This window comes from Panthera onca, chromosome D1 (genome assembly GCF_046562875.1).
Source record: "Panthera onca isolate mPanOnc1 chromosome D1, mPanOnc1 haplotype 2, whole genome shotgun sequence".
NCBI classification, from domain to species: domain Eukaryota; kingdom Metazoa; phylum Chordata; class Mammalia; order Carnivora; family Felidae; genus Panthera; species Panthera onca.
Genome location: NC_138348.1, coordinates 39,307,000 through 39,324,875, shown reverse-complemented (window position 1 = coordinate 39,324,875; position 17,876 = coordinate 39,307,000).

Sequence of the window (17,876 nt, the reverse complement as noted above, 5' to 3'; positions counted from 1 at the left end):
TCTCTCTCTCTCTCTCTCTCTCTCTCTCTCTCTCTCTCTCTCTCCCTCTCCCTCTCTCTCTGCCCCTGCCCTGCTCATGCTCTACCTGCCTCTCTCTCTCTTTGTCTCTCTCTCTCTCTCCAACAAACAAACAAATAACATTAAAAAACAAAGAAATAACAGCAGCCTTCTCTGTGCCTGTAGCTGTCCCAGTACATATTGGATGATAATAATTTTAGTATGTCATTCTAGCTGCTTATTTGTGTGTTTGTGAGTAGCCTGTCAGCAGGGAGGAGTTGTGGTTGTTCTCCTTTATTTTATTTTTTTTTAATCTTTGTACCCCCAGCACAGGCCTGGGAGGAAATTATAATCACCACATGGCTCTCAGCCCTCAGCCGGCTGGATTGTAAATTCCGTGAGGACACCGAATGCAATATCTTGTTCGCTGCTGTATCCTCGGCAGCTACCATAGTGTCTGGGGAATATAGTAAAAGATCAAATGCTCAAAAAATAGTTTTGGAGTTCCTTCCTCATCAACACAAGGCTCTAGACTTCTGGAAACTGAAGCAAGGATCATATTTTGAACCTCTCAAATCTGCTCCATAATGATGTTGATAATAATGGAAATCCCTAATTATCTGTGTGATACTCTATAGTTCACAGAGCCTGGCTCTCTAACCTGTCCTGTTGGACCTATGGTACCAGTGCCTTTTAGAAATAGTGAGTCAAGAAAAATGTTGATGATCTCTTGGAGATCATCTTGTGTTTTGCTAGACAGATCAATCAGTTGACAAGTACCTGCTGCCTGGGAGATAGCAGGTACATGAATATTCATCAAATGAAAAAATTAGTGAAGTATTTACTGAGCATGGACTGAATATACAGCTCTGTGTTAGGGGTCCTGGGAAATATGTTTTTTAAAAAGTAAAAGACACAGATTTTTGCAAAATAGGCAGAGGCAGCCCTCAGCAACCCTGTTTGTGCCCTGCCCTTCTGCCCAAAATGGCCCTACTGCCTTCATTCACCTGGATATCTGTGCTCTCTGTGGTTATAAGTCCTACTAGTTATAAGGAAAACAGATCCAATAGTCATTCACACTTTAGTGTAAATTAGTGACAAAAACTCCCACCATAGGTTGAATTCTGCTTCTCAAGCATCCAGAGTAGGGCCAAGCACTGAGTAGACAATGTATAAATTTGTAGAATTTGATTGAAACAGGAGTGGAGGAAGAGGACCCCAAAGGAGGGTGTCACCAATGGAAGGATTTACAATATATACTAAGGTGGCAGGGTCTGCTTGCATTCTGTTAAGCCCTAAACAGTAACGCTTTCTTTGCCTAATCCACACAAGACCCCATGCATTCCGCAGAACTGTAAGAGATCAAATAAATGCCATCTGTTACAAATCATTGAGTTTGGGGAATGGTTTATTATGCAGCTTTATTGCAGCAATAGATGACACAGTGTTGCACAGGTACCTGGAGGGGCTTGTCGGGCGGGGGCAGGGAGGATGTGGATGAAGTAGGGGAAGCTACACAGGTGGCTCAGGGCTGCACCCAGCTTTAATCACGGCAGCCGTACTTTTATCTACTTTACATACCAGGCTTTGAAGAAGGGTGTCCAAAGCAAAAGCATTCTCAAACCAACGTGCTATTTGATCTAACAATTTTTACAGATTGGAGCTGTTAGGATTCTATGAAAACTCCCGAGTTCTGAATTTTAGTCTCACTGGAAGTAAATGTGAATCCCAGAAATAAATAGCACAGGGAAGGAGAAAACAGCCCTACCCATTGGGCCTTTCCCGAGCCATTCCTCAGACACCCTGCATGTCACACAAATGAGACAAATGAGAATTTGGAACTTCGTTAGGTCCCTTCTTGGTACTCATCAGTGGTGCTGTCTGGCTGCCCATATCATGCTACCTTTCAGTCCCCGGGTGGTGGGGTAGGTGGCTTTTTCAGATGGCAAGCTCAGTTGTCTTTGGAAAATGCTTTAGTGTAGAAGCCCCTGTACTGGGCAATTGCCACTATTTGGCTGCCCAGCAATTAGTCCCACTACGTTTTAAAAATGCCTTTTATTGAGATAGAATTCATACACAAAAACTGCACATATTTAACATATACAATTTGATGAGTTTAGACATATGCGTACACCTATGGAACTAACACCACAATGAAGGTAATAAACGTAACCTTCACCTTCAAAAGGTCTTTTGTGTCCCCCTTTTTTCTTTTGTGTCCATCCTGGTAAGAATGCTTAATGCGAGATGCACCCATTTAATAAATCTTCAAGCGCACAATACCAGGCTAACTATAGGCACGATGTCGTACAGCAGAACTTTAGAACTTATTCATCTTGTATAGCTCCTGGCAACCACCATTCTACTCCGCTTTTATAAGTCTGACTGTTCATGTAAGTGGAATCCTAGGTATTTGTCTTTCTGAGATTGGCTTATTTCACCTCCAATGATGTCTTCCAGGTTAATCCATATTATTGCAAGTGGTAGGATTTCCTTCTTTTTTAAGGCAGAAGAGTATTTCATTGTGTGTATATGCCACATTTTTTTTATCCATTCATTTGCTGATTGCAATTCTTTTGTATATATACCCGGAAGTAGAATTGCTAGATAATATGGTAATTTAATTTTTAATTATTTGAGGAATCTCTATACTGTTTTCCTTAGGAGCTGCACCATTTTGCGTTCCCACCAACATTGTACAAGGGTTCCAATTTCTTCACATCCTCGCCCATGCTTATCTTTTTTTTTTTTAATAATAGCTCTCCTAAATGGTGCGAGGTGATACGTCATTGTGGTTTTGATTTGCATTTGCCTGATGTTAGTGATGTTGAGCACATATTCATGCATCAGTGGCCATTTCATATGTTGTCTTTGGAGAAATGTCTATCCAAGTCCTTTACCCATGTATTAATCCGGTTACTTGGGTTTTTTTTGCTATTGAATTGTAGGTAGTCCCGCTTCTTATTTCCTTTCTGGATACTTCTCTTTTTTGTGTAGTCTTGGTAGGAGGTAGTAGCTAGTTCCTACCCCAGAAGTCCAAAGTGCTAGATTTCACAAACTTTGGCTTGACTGTTGGTGTGGCCGATCCCGATGCTTAACCTTCCAGGTATCTCATGCTTTCTTCATTGTCTCCAAGCCTGGTCCCTCAGCCTCCCGTCAATTCTGTGAGTACCTAGTGTCTACTTAATGGACTTCTTTTTTCCCTAATATGGCCAGAGTCTGTTTTCATTGTTGCAATAAAAAAGTTTCAATGATATTCTCTGTAAGTTCACTTTCCATCTGCCTCTTCCTCTATAGATTCCCATGTGAAGAAAGTGGTGTATGTATTAAATGTTCGAAGGGACAGATACAGGCAAGAGACCTGAGCTCTTGTTTATAGAGTATCATGTATAAACATGAGTCTCAGACCTCTTTCTCTCTGAGTACCTTTGGAATAAGAATGAATGGACTTGTGCTTTACCAAGTAGTTAGCTTAGAGCCTTATAGTCATTAAAGGTTGTGACAGGAAAATCTGGAATAGACTATGTTCTTCCAACCTTGCTCTTTCAGGGCTATCCAATGGTTCCCAGTCTTTAGTATGCTTAAGAGTTACCTGAAATATTATTAAGACATAAACTTCATGGATACTCCCTCCCCACCCTACATCCCCGGATTCTACCTCAATAGGAGATTTTGATGAGGGTGACCTCGGGATCATACTCTGAAAAACGTGGAAAGCCCGTCTGAAGATGAAACCACTACAGAAAGAAGGAGAAATCAGAGAAATTCAGAAAGAAAGGTAGAGCCCTAATCAAGCTGTGCCTAAAGCTCAATCCATCTATGGAGTTAAAATAATACATTCTTTGTATTATTTAAGCCAACACTAAAATTGGTTTTCTGTTACTTACAACTGAAAGCATCCTAACTGATATGAAAACAGTTTCATCTCATACATATGATTGGTTAATCACAACCACCCATGAAGACAGTTTTAGTTTTAGTCCTATTATCAGATGATGAAAACAGCTTTTTTAAAAAGCTGAAATCATTGCTTACATCAAGCATAATTTGGAGCTAGATCCATGGAGATAGGTCTTCTTGAGGCTTAGGGACCCTCTATTAAGAAAAATAGGATTTTTGCCCCTACTCATACTCATTTTGTGTTCCATTATCTTCCTGAAGTCTTTTCTAAAAACTGGGCCCACTCTAATATTCATTATGTGGCTACCAATTGGAAACAGGTTCAGTGTCACATATAATTTAGTTGTTCTTATATAGTTTTATGTTTCAATGTTTTTCTTTTTGTTTTTCTCCAACTCGACTGTGAGTTTCTCAAAGACCACATCTTGAATCCCTCACATTCCCTAGACGATGCTCAACCTAGAAGATTGCTAGTTATTGGTTAACTGAATTAAAAGGACAGGTAAACCCAGGGGTAGAATAAACTGGTTTATTCAAATGTGTAACTGAGTTCCAGTAGTTTCTGACACATAGTTTGTCCTCAGTAAATGTTTGCTGAATGAATGAATGAGTATCAATTGAGCTTTTCTTTTATAATGAGACTCTACATCCATGACATTGGAGAGTGGGCCTTTAAGCAAAATGCTGAAAAACTAACAGCAGGTTAATAGAAGGTCCCACTTTGTCTTCAAAGAATAACGCTTTGAGGCTGACAGCAATTTGAAGGTTCTACGGGGTGCTTTTACATCAGTGCTAGTAGCACTAGCCATGAGATGTTTATAACCCAACTTTCATATAATTTAAGACCAGTATTTCTTCTTTGTTTTACAGTGCAGAGCAAGAACTGCATGACACTCAAGGAAAATTCCAGCATACTCAGACCACAGATTAGGATCCATATGGCAAAAAAGATTTAAAAATTAAGGCATCCAAGCACTCCCAAGGACCAAAGATAGGGATTTTAGATTGTATAATATGTGCCTACCCCATTTTAGTAATATTAATAATTACAAAATCTTATATGTTGCCTAAGTCATAAAAGTTCAAAAATCTGCCCAGAGGTTGGCATTTCAACATGACGTGTTCGACCCAAAAGCAATTATTTTAGACTAGAATACCTGATTCCATTTCCGGCTCTAACACTTACATGGTATGGACAGACCTTAGGCAGTTCACAAACCTGAGACTTCTTTCCTCTTCTGTAAAAGGGAGATGACACTAAGACCCACTCTACCAAGTCATTGTGAGGGTCCAGTCATAGAATATAGAATGAGAAAGTACTTTATTAGATACATCATTTAGGATGATGTGTGTGGCAAGGACAGAAAATCAATTTCAAAGTAGCTTAAATACAGAGAGAAGGTATTGGCTTTCATAACTGAAAACCCTGAGATGGATTGGGCTCCACCTCTTTTCTCTATGCTTCTCTGCTCTGCTCTTCGGAGTATTTATCACTGGCTTGACTTCATTCTTAGTTTTACAATGGCTTCCAGCAGTATGCTGGGCTATGGACTTTCTCATTCACATCCTGGGAGGAAAAGATGCTTCCTGTATCCTTCAAACAAAACTTTTAGGTTTTCTTGGGATCGGACTAATCCTGAATAATGACAGAGGTCAGGATTATTCAGATTGCCCCGGAGCTATCAGGGCCAACCCTAAGACCAAAAGATGAGGTCAATACTACAAAAAGTACATAGATGCTAGAAAATGAGTAATGTTTTCCCAAAGGAAAGTTAGGAAATGGGGGGGGGGGGGGGGGGAGGGGAGAAAATAAATGCTGAGCGGGTACAGATCCTCACTCCACTGTATAAATGGCACAGCTTTATATTTTGATTGATATTAGTGTCATACTCAACTTAGTATACATCTGTGTAATTAATCTATATTCCAGTTTGGCTTCAAGATATTTAAGTGGTTTAACTCATGCTATTTCCTTCCTTACTTTTGTTGCCACTTCTCAAATTACTGGGAGTGTTCCCATAATGAGAGTCATATACACATTTGATTTGTAGCATATGGAAGAGCGTAGAAAACTGGAAAGCACAATGCAAATGGCAGATATTTTCCCTGCTACTTTGCTTGTCAATATGGGCCTTTGACTTTGGGGATGCTGACTAGCATGTTAAGGCTGTGTGATTCTCTGGATGGTCAAATTCCTTGGAAGCTACATTTATTCATAAAGGATATGCTTTATAGGTTCCAAGAAGAAATCCCTCAACCCAGACCTTATTAGACAATCTAGCCTCAGGCTTTTCTTAAACAGGTGGCTCACTGGCTTTGCGTATAATAGTAGTAGTCATTTTGGTAACAGCTTAATTTGTGTAATTCTGACAGTTCATAGACTGCTTAAAAAGAGTCTAAGAGCAGTGGATGGATGTGGAATTTTTATAAAATTTAAGCCTAAGTGTGAGATCCCTGAGTGAGTGGTATGTCTAGTGTAGCTTGAGAACAATCATAACCAAAATTCCGAGTAGCATAATTATTTAAGATATAAACCCTAAATCTTTATTTATAAACTTCCTAAATGTCTGCAGTTTTATAATTACTGTGTGTTGTCGCATACCTTTAGCCCGTTTGATTCCCACAACCTCCTTTGAGATAGGTAAGGATTATTAGCTTTACTTTACAGATGAGGAAACTGAACTCCAGAAAGGATAAAGGATTTGCTGAAGATCAAATAGAAAGTGTCAGTGCACCTGAGTGACTCAGTTGGTTAAGCATCTGACTTAGGCTCAGGTCATGATCTCACAATTCATGAGTTCAAGCCCTGCGTCAGGCTCTGTGCTGACAGCTCAGAGCCTGGAGCCTGCTTCAGATTCTGTGTCTCCCTTTCCCTGTGCCCCTCCCCTGCTCAAGCTCTGTTTCTCTCTCTCTCAAAAATAAATAAACATTAATAAGATAAAATAAAATAAAATAAAATAAAATAAAATAAAATAAAATAAAATAAAAAGTGTCAAGTCCAGATCTTTTGATTCCAAGTTCAGTGTGCTTTCTACATGCATACTGGATTCACTCTGGACTCCAGGGAAGGACTTAAACATTTGTGTTAGTAAGCACATAGAATCAATTAGTAAGATAGGAATAGAATCTTGGGGAGTTTTACAAAGTCAGAAGACTCTCCACCTTAATCCAAAAGAGGCTGCAGGAAGAACTAAATGGCTTAAAAATTCCTCCAACTCTTAAATTCTGGAATTCTGGAATCCATAGTTCAAGGGTACATCTTCATTCCAGGAGCTTTGATTACATTGTCAGGAATGACTTACCCATATTAAAGCATCTGTTTCTGGCAGTTAGCATGTTTTGCTAACAATTAGGTTCACTTTTGAACCATGACGGCAGAATGAACTAATGTTCTCTGGCAGTCCATCTTATCCCAGGGAAAGAGTAATACCAACCAAATGAATCCATGTTGGCCCTGTCGGAAGTATGTGATCTCCTCCATGCAGTTCTAAGGGAAAAGGCTATCCGGCTTTAAATTGAAGAATTTGGTTGACAGATCAAGTCATTAATGTGGACACTAATCATAGTTACCCAAGTTGATAAGCATCACTCTCTTAGAATTAGACTAGGTTTGACTTAAATCACTAGTTTTCCTACAAAGAACATATTTTTGCTTTGTGTTGTATAGTCCTATCTACATAGTCCTTGCAATTCAGATAGTTGCAGTGTGCATTTCATTACAAAAGCACAATACATTTAAGATATTGCTTCTGATATCCATTTTTGTACACTATTGGAAAACTGAATGATGATTTTGTAATAAGGAGAGCTAATTAAAGCTGATGCTTTTAAGTTACAGGGGAGGGTGGTGAATCATCTCCAATCTAACATAGATGTGGGGAGATTGTGTTTTGTTATATTAGCAAAGCAAGAACATTGCCCAAATTATGTCATCTTCAAATAAATGCTTGAGTTTTGGGTGTTTTATCTTCATAAGCATGTAAAATTATTTTAACACAACAAGCACATGTTTATCTTAAAACTTAGTTACTATGTTTGCATTTCATTTCATTCATTTACATGTAGTTGCTTTTGTACCAAAAAGGATATAAGGCAGGATGCTACATTTTAATTAAAAAGTAAGATTTTTTTAAATGCTTATAGGGAGAGTATTTCAGATCATCATCAACAACAACAACAAAACCCCAAAATACTAGCAGCTAACTTTGCACTCTTCCTTTTGTTTACGTACAAATTTGAAAATAAACTTAAGCCTTTCCACTTTTTAATTCCCAAATGAATTCTTGATTCAGCCTGAATTTGTCCAGGCCAGTAATGATAGTAGAAATCTCTCTGAACCTGCAGAATATTTACTGCTATTAAATATTAGACTCTCATGCAATAATCGCCAGGGGACAAGGGAGCTTCAGTGACTCCTGGTCATTGATGCTCCTTTCTTAAAACTCTCACCAACCAACGTTTATTTGCTGAGTGATGTATCCATAGCACAGTAATTTATTGTGATTGACATCATGGCAGGATGGCTGTTGCATGCCCAGGTGAATTCTTTTTACCAACGAAGGCTTGGAAAAATAATCACTAACATTATCGTTACTACTGTTATTAAATCAGATATTGGGATTTGACAAGAAAAATGGGATTATGAATTCTTGGCTTGCTTGGCTCTACTCAGAAACCTTTCTTTGTTGGTGGTGGTGGTGGTGGCGGTTTTAAGATTTTATTTTTAAGTAATCTCAACACGCACCATGGGGTTCAAACTTACAACCCTGAAATTAAGAGTCGCATGTTCTACCGACTGAGCCAACCAGGTGCCCCTCATAAACCTCTCTATAACAACATTTTAATATATAATAGGACCTTTTCATCGGCTGTGTCTCTGCAAGAACTCTAATTTCTGTATTCAAATGAGTTATACTGATCTCCATAGTCATTACATGGTTTTTCGGCCTGAAAATGAATGTGGCAGGCCTAACATAATTACACTTTTCACCCAGGATGAGGATGAAAATGAACTGTCTGCTGTTGTAATCAGATTGTGTATTACTTGTTTTGTTCAGAAATGGTAAGTGTTGTGAAAATAAAATTTGGCGATAATAATCAGTCATGCTGCTGCTATATTGTCCCAAGCGCTTCTCATGCATTTATTTAATCCTCCCAAGAATCCTGTGTCCCAAGGCATCCATTTTACAGAAAGTGTGTACCCTTTTATCAACTTACCCTACTTCCCCCACTTCCCAGCCCCTGACAAACACCATCCCACTCTCTATTTCTAGGAGTTGGACTTTTTTCTTTCCTGATGGCCTGTTTGTCTAGAAGTCTTTGCAGTCAGCTCTGAGATATTTAGCACTGCACTGCCCTCTTGTGTTTTTGTCTGCATTTACAACATCAAGACAAGTAAATACCTCTCCCTGCCTCCCTCCCACCCAATCTTTCCTTTTGCACTTCAACAGTTGAGTTTGCCCTCTAGTTTTAAATTTAAATTGAGGTTTTAGAAGGCTCTTAGCAGATAATGGTGTCTTTGTCCACACTGGAATCCTGAATGCTTCCTCCCCTGCACTCAAGATTTTCTCCCCTTCATTGCTCTCTCTTAACAGTAAATTGCATAAAAGTGGTAAAAAGACCCAAAAATAGCCAGTTTCTCAGAGCTCAAATGTTTGAAAGGGAAACTGCAATATTGATTGAGCTAAGAAGTTGACTATGTTCTGACAATTCATTTTTATAATTACTCAATTATGAATTCCCGGTTATAAATAATTAATCAATGCTAAACAGATCTCCTGAGAGGAAACACATTTAACAAATGACCAAACTGATGAAAAACCCAACTCAAAGGAGTACTTAAAATGACCTAATAAGAAAAGAAAAGAAACAGAAATTCGTCAAAATGACAAAAATGCTAAAAGATGTTAAAAAAAAAAAACCCCAAAAAACAAAAAACCTCTCTCCCCAAAGAAAACCAAACAACCAATTTTTGTAAAACCAATAACTGAGAAAAATAAGTCTTCTCACCGAACTATTATTTTGGCCAAATTGTCCTATGACTCAATTCATTTCAACCTAATTGCTTTCTTCCAAATCAGATTTGTCTAAATTACTTCCAATTTGCATTTGGCCAAATCCTATGCTACCTTCACAAGTCAATCACTATAAGGAATTCAGTCATCAAGAGGAGATTTTTTTTTAAACTTCTTTTACCCAGCAATGGTATATATTAAATTTATGTCTTCCTGGGGCGCCTGGGTGGCTCAGTCGGTTGGGCCGCCGACTTAGGCTCAGGTCATGATCTCCCGGTCAGTGAGTTCAAGCCACGCGTCGGGCTCTGTGCTGACAGCTCGGAGCCTGGAGCCTGTTTCAGATTCTGTGTCTCCCTCTCTCTGACCCTCCCCCATTCATGCTCTGTCTCTTTCTGTCTCAAAAATAAATAAATGTTAAAAAAAATTTAAAAAAAAATTTATGTCTTCCTTTATATATCTTGCTTGGTTTTTCAGCCTTTTCATAACCATACAGTTTGATCCTCACAAAAAGCTGAGAGATCATTCCTATTTTACACCTGAGGAAACTGAGGCTCAGTGAAGCTAAAGGATCAGCCTTAGCAAGGCTAGGATGAGACCCCAGATCTTTTAGGCTCTATACTGGGGCCAATGGAACCTAGAACAGAGTTTAGGAACACTCACATTCAGTTCCAATGTACTAACCAGGCACTCGCAGGATCCTGCTGTGGAATCTGCAGGAAAGGATTTCCTTTTAAGGATAGAGTTGAAATATCTATGAGTCATTGTGTGTGTGTGTGTGTGTGTGTGTGCGTGCTCGTGCATGCATGTTTAGCTCCTACAACATGACAATATAGAAGAAATAAACAAAAAGGGATTTTTGACGAATGTTGTCAAATGTGTAATGTTCTCAAATAATCTAGTCTCCAAGTTGCCCAATGTGGTCAAGGAAAGCTAACCCACATTTGTTCATTCATTCATTCAGAAAACATTTATTTAGTACCTATATTGTGTCAGGCATCATCCTAGATGTTGGGGATACAACAGTGAGCAACACAAAGTCCTGCCTTCATAGACTGTTCATTCTAGTAAGGCAGTTACTAAATAGGAGAGCATAGTAGGTAGAGGGATAAATCTGGGGGCTCTGAAAGTGACCTTGACCCATACTCAGGGAAAGGAAAAGTCAGTAAAGGTTCTAGTGATGTGGAAATGTGCCTGTTACATGCAGCCTCAAGTGACCGAAGTCATGCTTTCTAAACATGTTGCACCAGCGCATATTTTTTGTCATTTCTGGGAATATCAATTTTGTAATAAGAGTAGGACTCGAAATGGATTCAGATTTTGATTCTTGCATTTATTAGTTACATGACCTTAGGTGGGCTACTCTCCTAAGTAATGGTTTTTACTCTCAGTTTCATCTGTAAAATGAGAATGATATCTCTCTACCTCTCTCATCTCTACCTCATAGAGCTCTGATGAGAATTAAAAGATATGGAGAGCGCTTTGCACAGAAACTGACACAAGTTTAAAAATTAATAAATATAGGGGGGCCTGGGTGGCTCAGTCGGTTAAGCGTCCGACTTCAGGTCATGTTCTCGCGGTCTGTGAGTTCGAGCCCCGCGTTGGGCTCTGTACTGACAGCTCAGAGCCTGGAGCCTGCTTTGGATTCTATGTCTCCTTCTCCCTCTGCCCTTCCCCTGATCATGCTCTGTCTCTCTCTTTCTCTTTCTCTCAAAAGTAAATAAACACTTAAAAATTAAAAATTAATAGATATAGCTGCCGTATCAGTCAGGATTCTTTCAGTTGACCCACTTAGTTGATTGAAACAAAAGGGAATTTATTTGCTTGCATAATTATATAAAAAAATGCCTTAGGACCTAATCTCTCCATCTGTGATTTCAGCTGGACTCCCAAGGATGGGTAATATCTGAATGTGAATAAACAGACACTGAGCTCTTAAACATGACACAGTTCCAAGCACAACACCCAATGAGGTACGTACTGTAACCACCCCAGCTCACAAGTGACGAAAGGAGGGCCCAGAGAGGTTAATAGCTGGAAAGTGGCAGAACTAGGAATCGAACCCAGCTGTCTTACTGCAAGGCCTTTGTGCTTATCCCTTCCATACACTTCCTGTGAAGACATTTAATGATGAATAGATGAAGGGGATAAGGAGGGTTCCAAATAGCATTATGAAAATTTTGACTTGTGAATTACTAATGGGTTCAGTGGAAGATCATGTGTTCACTTATTGCGGTACTGACAGCATCCAACCAGCAGGCACACAGAAAGCAGCTAATAGACGTTTGACAAATGAATTAACTCATCACCTGCAATCTCCTTTACTTCTGCATTCTCCAACACCGCTTACTTATTTTAGCTTTTTCATTTGTGAGCTACACACCTCGCCCAAAAGTATTAGCCAGTGAACTTAGGCACACAGTCGTTTCATTTTTTTAAAAAAAATCAAAAGAACTAATAATAAGCATCCTTATACATACATAAAGATCAGAGAGGATTTTCTAACACTGAGGGTTGGGGGGGGGAGGGGTGGTCTCTGAACAGAAGTTTCTGCCTTCTGTGGCGCCCCCTGGTGCTTTGTGGTAGAAACTAATTGAGGCCGCTGATGCCGGCTGGAGCTGAGGAGGCATGAACCTGAACGTGGGTTTGTCTTCTGCATCGTACACACACAGCTTTACAGATCACACTTTTGTTTTCTTTCTCAGCACGCTACTCTACCAGTGCCTGTGCCAGTAATTGTAAAATATTATGTGACCTGGGTTTCGCCAGTCCCACTAGGCTGTGATGGACCTTATCAACTTGACTTTGCTTCAGCTCCTCTTCCTAGAGACTCACACAGCCTATAAAAGGCATTTATAGGAAGTGTGTGTCATGTGTGTTGTCTGGCAAGACTGTTCTCATTGGCCTCTCTCTCTCTTTCTGTCCCTTTTCCTCAGGCCAACAATCTGAATTCCTTGAGAGGTTAAAGCTGAGGGAAGTTCTCTTTGGAAGAAGACGCACCTGCTCTCCATTCATTTTCCCTTTACTTAAAGGGGCGCTCAGAGCACCACTGCTTGTCCCTCGGTGAAGGCACTGAAGAACAGAGCGTGTTGTGTTGCTGCTAACAAAATGGACCTTGTACCTCTTCAAGTCCTCCTGCGCACCGAAGGACCCTTACACGCGAGTGCTGGAAACGAACAGAGGTTCAGAAGTTAATGCAAGTAACAGGTCCCACGTTGCCTTGAATCAGGTGTCCTGCTTCAGCAGCAGGAAAATAGGCTCAGACCCTTAAGATTCTTAGACTTAAGCTGGAACCTGCATTATATTTCCATGTAACTGAATAATTAGTGATAAGTATATTAAAATTATGAGTAATAATGGCTGACTTCCATTTGGTGCTTAGTAAATTCTAAATACATCGCTAAGTACTCTACATATAATCTCTGTCTTCATTTTCACAAGTCCCCTATGAAGTAATGTTACACTTTACAGATAGGGAAAATGAGGTTTAGAGAGGTTACATGCGTGAGAGACACTATAACTTTGAGAGAATCCGTTTGATGTAGTTGTTCAAGCCAGAAGACTGCCCTTCCAATACTGGTGCTCCCTGCCACTTTTTAGCTGGGTGAATTTTGGGGAGCTGCTTAACCTCTCTGTGCCTCAGTTTCCTTATCTGTAAAAACAAAAATTCCTACTTCATAAGGATGTTGTGGGTATTGAATGAATCAATACATATAAAGTGATTAATGGTACTTGACATATAATTAGCATACACCTTTTTAAAAGGAGAGGTTAAGCTCAGGATGCTTCAGGTCACTTATATCGTCTCCTTAATGACTGTGTTTGTTCTCCTTATGGATATTATTAGGAAATGGATCCTAATAACATGTCCTGCCAGGGTAAATTTCTCCTTTGTGCAACAGATTCATCTGAGGAGATTTAAAAACTGTAGATCTTGGGGCGACTGGGTGGCTCAGTCGGTTAAGCATCTGACTTTGGCTCAGGTCATGATCTCCCGGTTTGTGAGTTTGAGCCCTGCATTGGGCTCTGTGCTAACAGTTCAGAGCCTGGAGCCTGCTTTGGATTCTGTGTCTCCCTCTCTCTCTGCCCTTCCCCTGCTCATGCTCTGTCTCTCTCTATCTCTCTCACAAAAATAAACATTACAAAAAAACAACTATAGATCTTGATTCAGTAGGTGTAGGGCAAGGCCCAGACATATTCGTTTTTCTGAAGCTTCAAGAGATGTTTCCGTATAGTCAGAATTGCAAGTCACGGTCATAGTACTTAGATTCTTTTTTTTTTTTGACAAAGTTTACAAAGTTCTTCCTTGTAATAAGATGTTTATTCAGTGCTTGCTACATGCTACGTACTAAGTGCTTTATTTATTTATTTTTAGTGTTTATTTGAGGGAGAGAGAATGAGAATAAGAAGGGGAGGGGCAGAGAGACGGTGACAGAGGATCTGAAGCTGGCTCTGCGCTGATGTGAGGCTCAAACTCATGAACCATGAGACTATGACTTGAGCCACAAAGTCCCGACACTCACTCAACCGACCGGGCCACCCAGATGCTCCACTAAGTGCTTTATTTGGATCGTCTCACTTAACCCCACAACAAAACCTCCACGATAGGTCATTATTATCATTCATGCTTTACAGATGGAAAAACCAAGGAATAGAAAGTCTAAGGAACTTGCTGAAAGTCACTTAGCTAGCTGGTGGCAGAGCCGGGATTTTAAACCAGGTGCACTGATGCCATGGCATATACACTTAACTACTAGCCTGTACTGCCCTCCCATGTCCTAACTTGAAATTTGCCATGAAGCTGCCCAATAAACTGGTTTTGCCATTACCCACCCTGTCCCATTTATAGATGAGGAAACTACAACCAAAGACTTGACCAAATGTATACAGCTAGTCAGTGTATATAAGCTGAGTGTCAGTGTATATACCAAGGATGATAGTTATTTTATAAACTTTTTCATATGCATTACTTCCTCCTCTTTCCTGCAGTGATTTTCTGGTTCACACCTTCATGCCATAGATTATTCTGGCAAGGGCTTCAACCACAAGCCTTCTTCTGTCTTTATTCCTTTTCTGCAACTACTTCCGGCTTCATCTTCATCCACTAAATGTAGAGCTCATCAAGCAACTCTTTTTTAAGAAATTTTAAAATTTCCCCATTTTTACATGCTGTATGAAATGTATCAGCAGTAATAAGTACTAAAAAATGTACTAATAGTAATTAAAGTAATATGCCACTACCTTAAATTGAAGAAACCATTGAATATACAATGAAAAGAGATCAAGTTAGTCAATTTAAAAATTAAATAGTAATTACACATGTTAATTTATCTTATGAGGTCTTCCGGTAAGAGTCTGGACCCCACCTGCCTCTCCAGTGTCATCTCCTCCCCCCCCCCCCCACCCTGCCCCATTCTTTTGTCCTTCTATTTCAGCCGAATTGCTTTTTTGGCCCCTCAGAACCAGCCACACTTCCACCTACCTTCCCTCAACATAGATCACTGAGAGGACATACCCCAAAATGCTAGGGAAATTGAATAATACAACAAATACGGGACAATCGGCTAATTTAAGAGGCGCTATGCTTTCATGGAAAAGATCCTAGAATTGCCATAGATATTTTGTCATTGACTTGGATATCTAGGTTCTTGTCCTGATTAACTCTGATCTTAGATAAAATATTTAACAGATATGTGACTCAGTTCTTCCACCTCTAAAATGAAAAACAAATTAGCACGGAGGCAGGAAACATAGGCACGTATGCCAGCAGCTCTCAGCTCCCACAACTTTCAAAGGGGAAAAAAAAATCACTGTCAAGAACATCATAGAAAACTAAATCAGCTACCTAAGTTGTTGAATGCAATTAATGGTTACATTTGTCCTGTGATAGGGGAATATTACCAGATTTTCTTCTAAAACCTACCTCTACCAAAACCTACCCCTACCTCTACCCCGCCTTTCTGGCCCAACCACATGTCTCAGTCATGCTGTATTTATTTATAGGTCTCCTTTGCAAAAAAAAAAAAAAAAAAAAAAATTATCCTGTATAGATATTTAAGTATAAATGGGATAACAAATGGAGAAGTATGGCCACTTTAGATGCCATTTTACATCCATGCTTCTTTCTTTTTGTAATAGTGACCCCTACTTTCCTTGGGGGCTCTACCTCCTCCCCTACTCCCAGATGTGTGGAATGAGTTAGCCCCATCCAGGCTTCATTCCCTCAGTTACAGGGATGATCAGGATATAATCCGAATGAAGGAGACACAGCTTGGGACTTTGGCCTACAATTGTGCCCTTTTCTGCTAGACTTGAATCTGGGATGTTGCACTTGATGTCTTGAATGAGCCACTCTCCTCATTTCTTCCCCCTGCTCTATGCCCTGAAGAAACCTGGTCTGCACAATATAAGTTCCCCTAACTTCTAGTTGAGTTCAGCCAATTAGAAGTACCAGCAAGAGATCAAAGGGAGGGAGAAGAGAGAGGTTGGGGTATTATTCCCCTGACTTCTCCTTGGTGGGGGTCTCTTCGACTGAAGATCACAGCTCCTATGAGACAGTCCTGTCTAAGTTTTGGTAACTTATCCCCTCCCCCACCTTTGATCTTTCAAACACCATCCATTTAGTATACTTACCCTAGATTACCCACTTGAAGTGCCATTATCTTTCCTATCTTTGACCTGGGTAAAGGGCTGGAGCTGCTCACAACCTTCAGGTCATCATGTGGCATATGAGAGAAGATCAACATGAAGGAGACCAGAGCCAAGGGAGCCAAAGGGACTGAATCCTGGCCCTGTTGGCCAGGGCCTGACTCCGGTTATGTCTGAAGCTGTCACACACACTAATTTTTCAGTTGCATGAGCCAGTATATTTTCTTTTTTGTTGAAAACATTTTCAGTTGGTATTTCAATTGCTTGAAATGGAAAGAGTGTTAATTAAGGTGTAACTAAAAATATAGCTCTAAAGTGAAGATGCATGGATCCCCAATCCTAAAGCCCCTCCATTTGACCTAAATACAGAACTGCCTTCCCATTCCATCTCCATGAGGCCCAATCCTACAGAAGAACCTATTTTCAGATTTCTCTGAGATTCTGTCTCCCTTACACAATTTGTGTATCCTTATAATATTCACCATCTTTACTCAAGTTTTCATGCGTGTGTCTCTGTTCTTTGGAGCAAAATGAACATAATAAAATGGTTCCCATTTTACAGATAACAAAAAGGAGGCCAAGATAAATGAAGAAACATCACTTAAGTTAAAGGTGGATATCAAACCTGGACTTATCAGGTAGGTCTTCTGGCCCGAGATTTTTCTTTGTTCCTTTTTCCCTCCTTCCCTTATGCCTTTCTTTTCCTATTTGCCATAATCGTTTGTTACCCTATTGCCCTAGTAGCCTAGGACATGTCACATTATCGCAGGGCCTTGATGCTAGCCAACTGTCAGAGAAGAAAAGTCATGGGTTTGTCTTTCTCTGAGTTTCCATTTCTTGTGTGTATACTCATTTGGCATTTAGCATGTGCTACCCTATGAAGGTTTGGGGATGCTTGATAAGGTTTACATGTACTTCTATTTAGTTCCCGAAGTATTCATGACTTGCCGCCTCAGGTGAGAGTAAATTTATCTGGTATCTGATTCATCTTGGAAAAATCCATAGTGCCTAGCACAGTATTTACCTCACATTAAATAATCAGTAAATATCCATTGACAAGATTGACTGAAAGGATTTTATATAGGGCAAATGCTGGCTAAGCTGCTGAAACAAAATTATGGTAGCTCCAACATGACTTTAGTGTACTTTTCTCCCATTGCCCACAGATGGGCAGGCAGTCCAGGGTAGGTAAGTGTCTCTGTTCTTTGAAGTCATCCAGGGACTCGGGTTCTAACTTCTTGCTCTGCCATCTCCTAGGGTATTTTTCTTCCCAGGACCAGAGCTGGCCCACTAGTACCACATTCACATTCTGGCCTAATG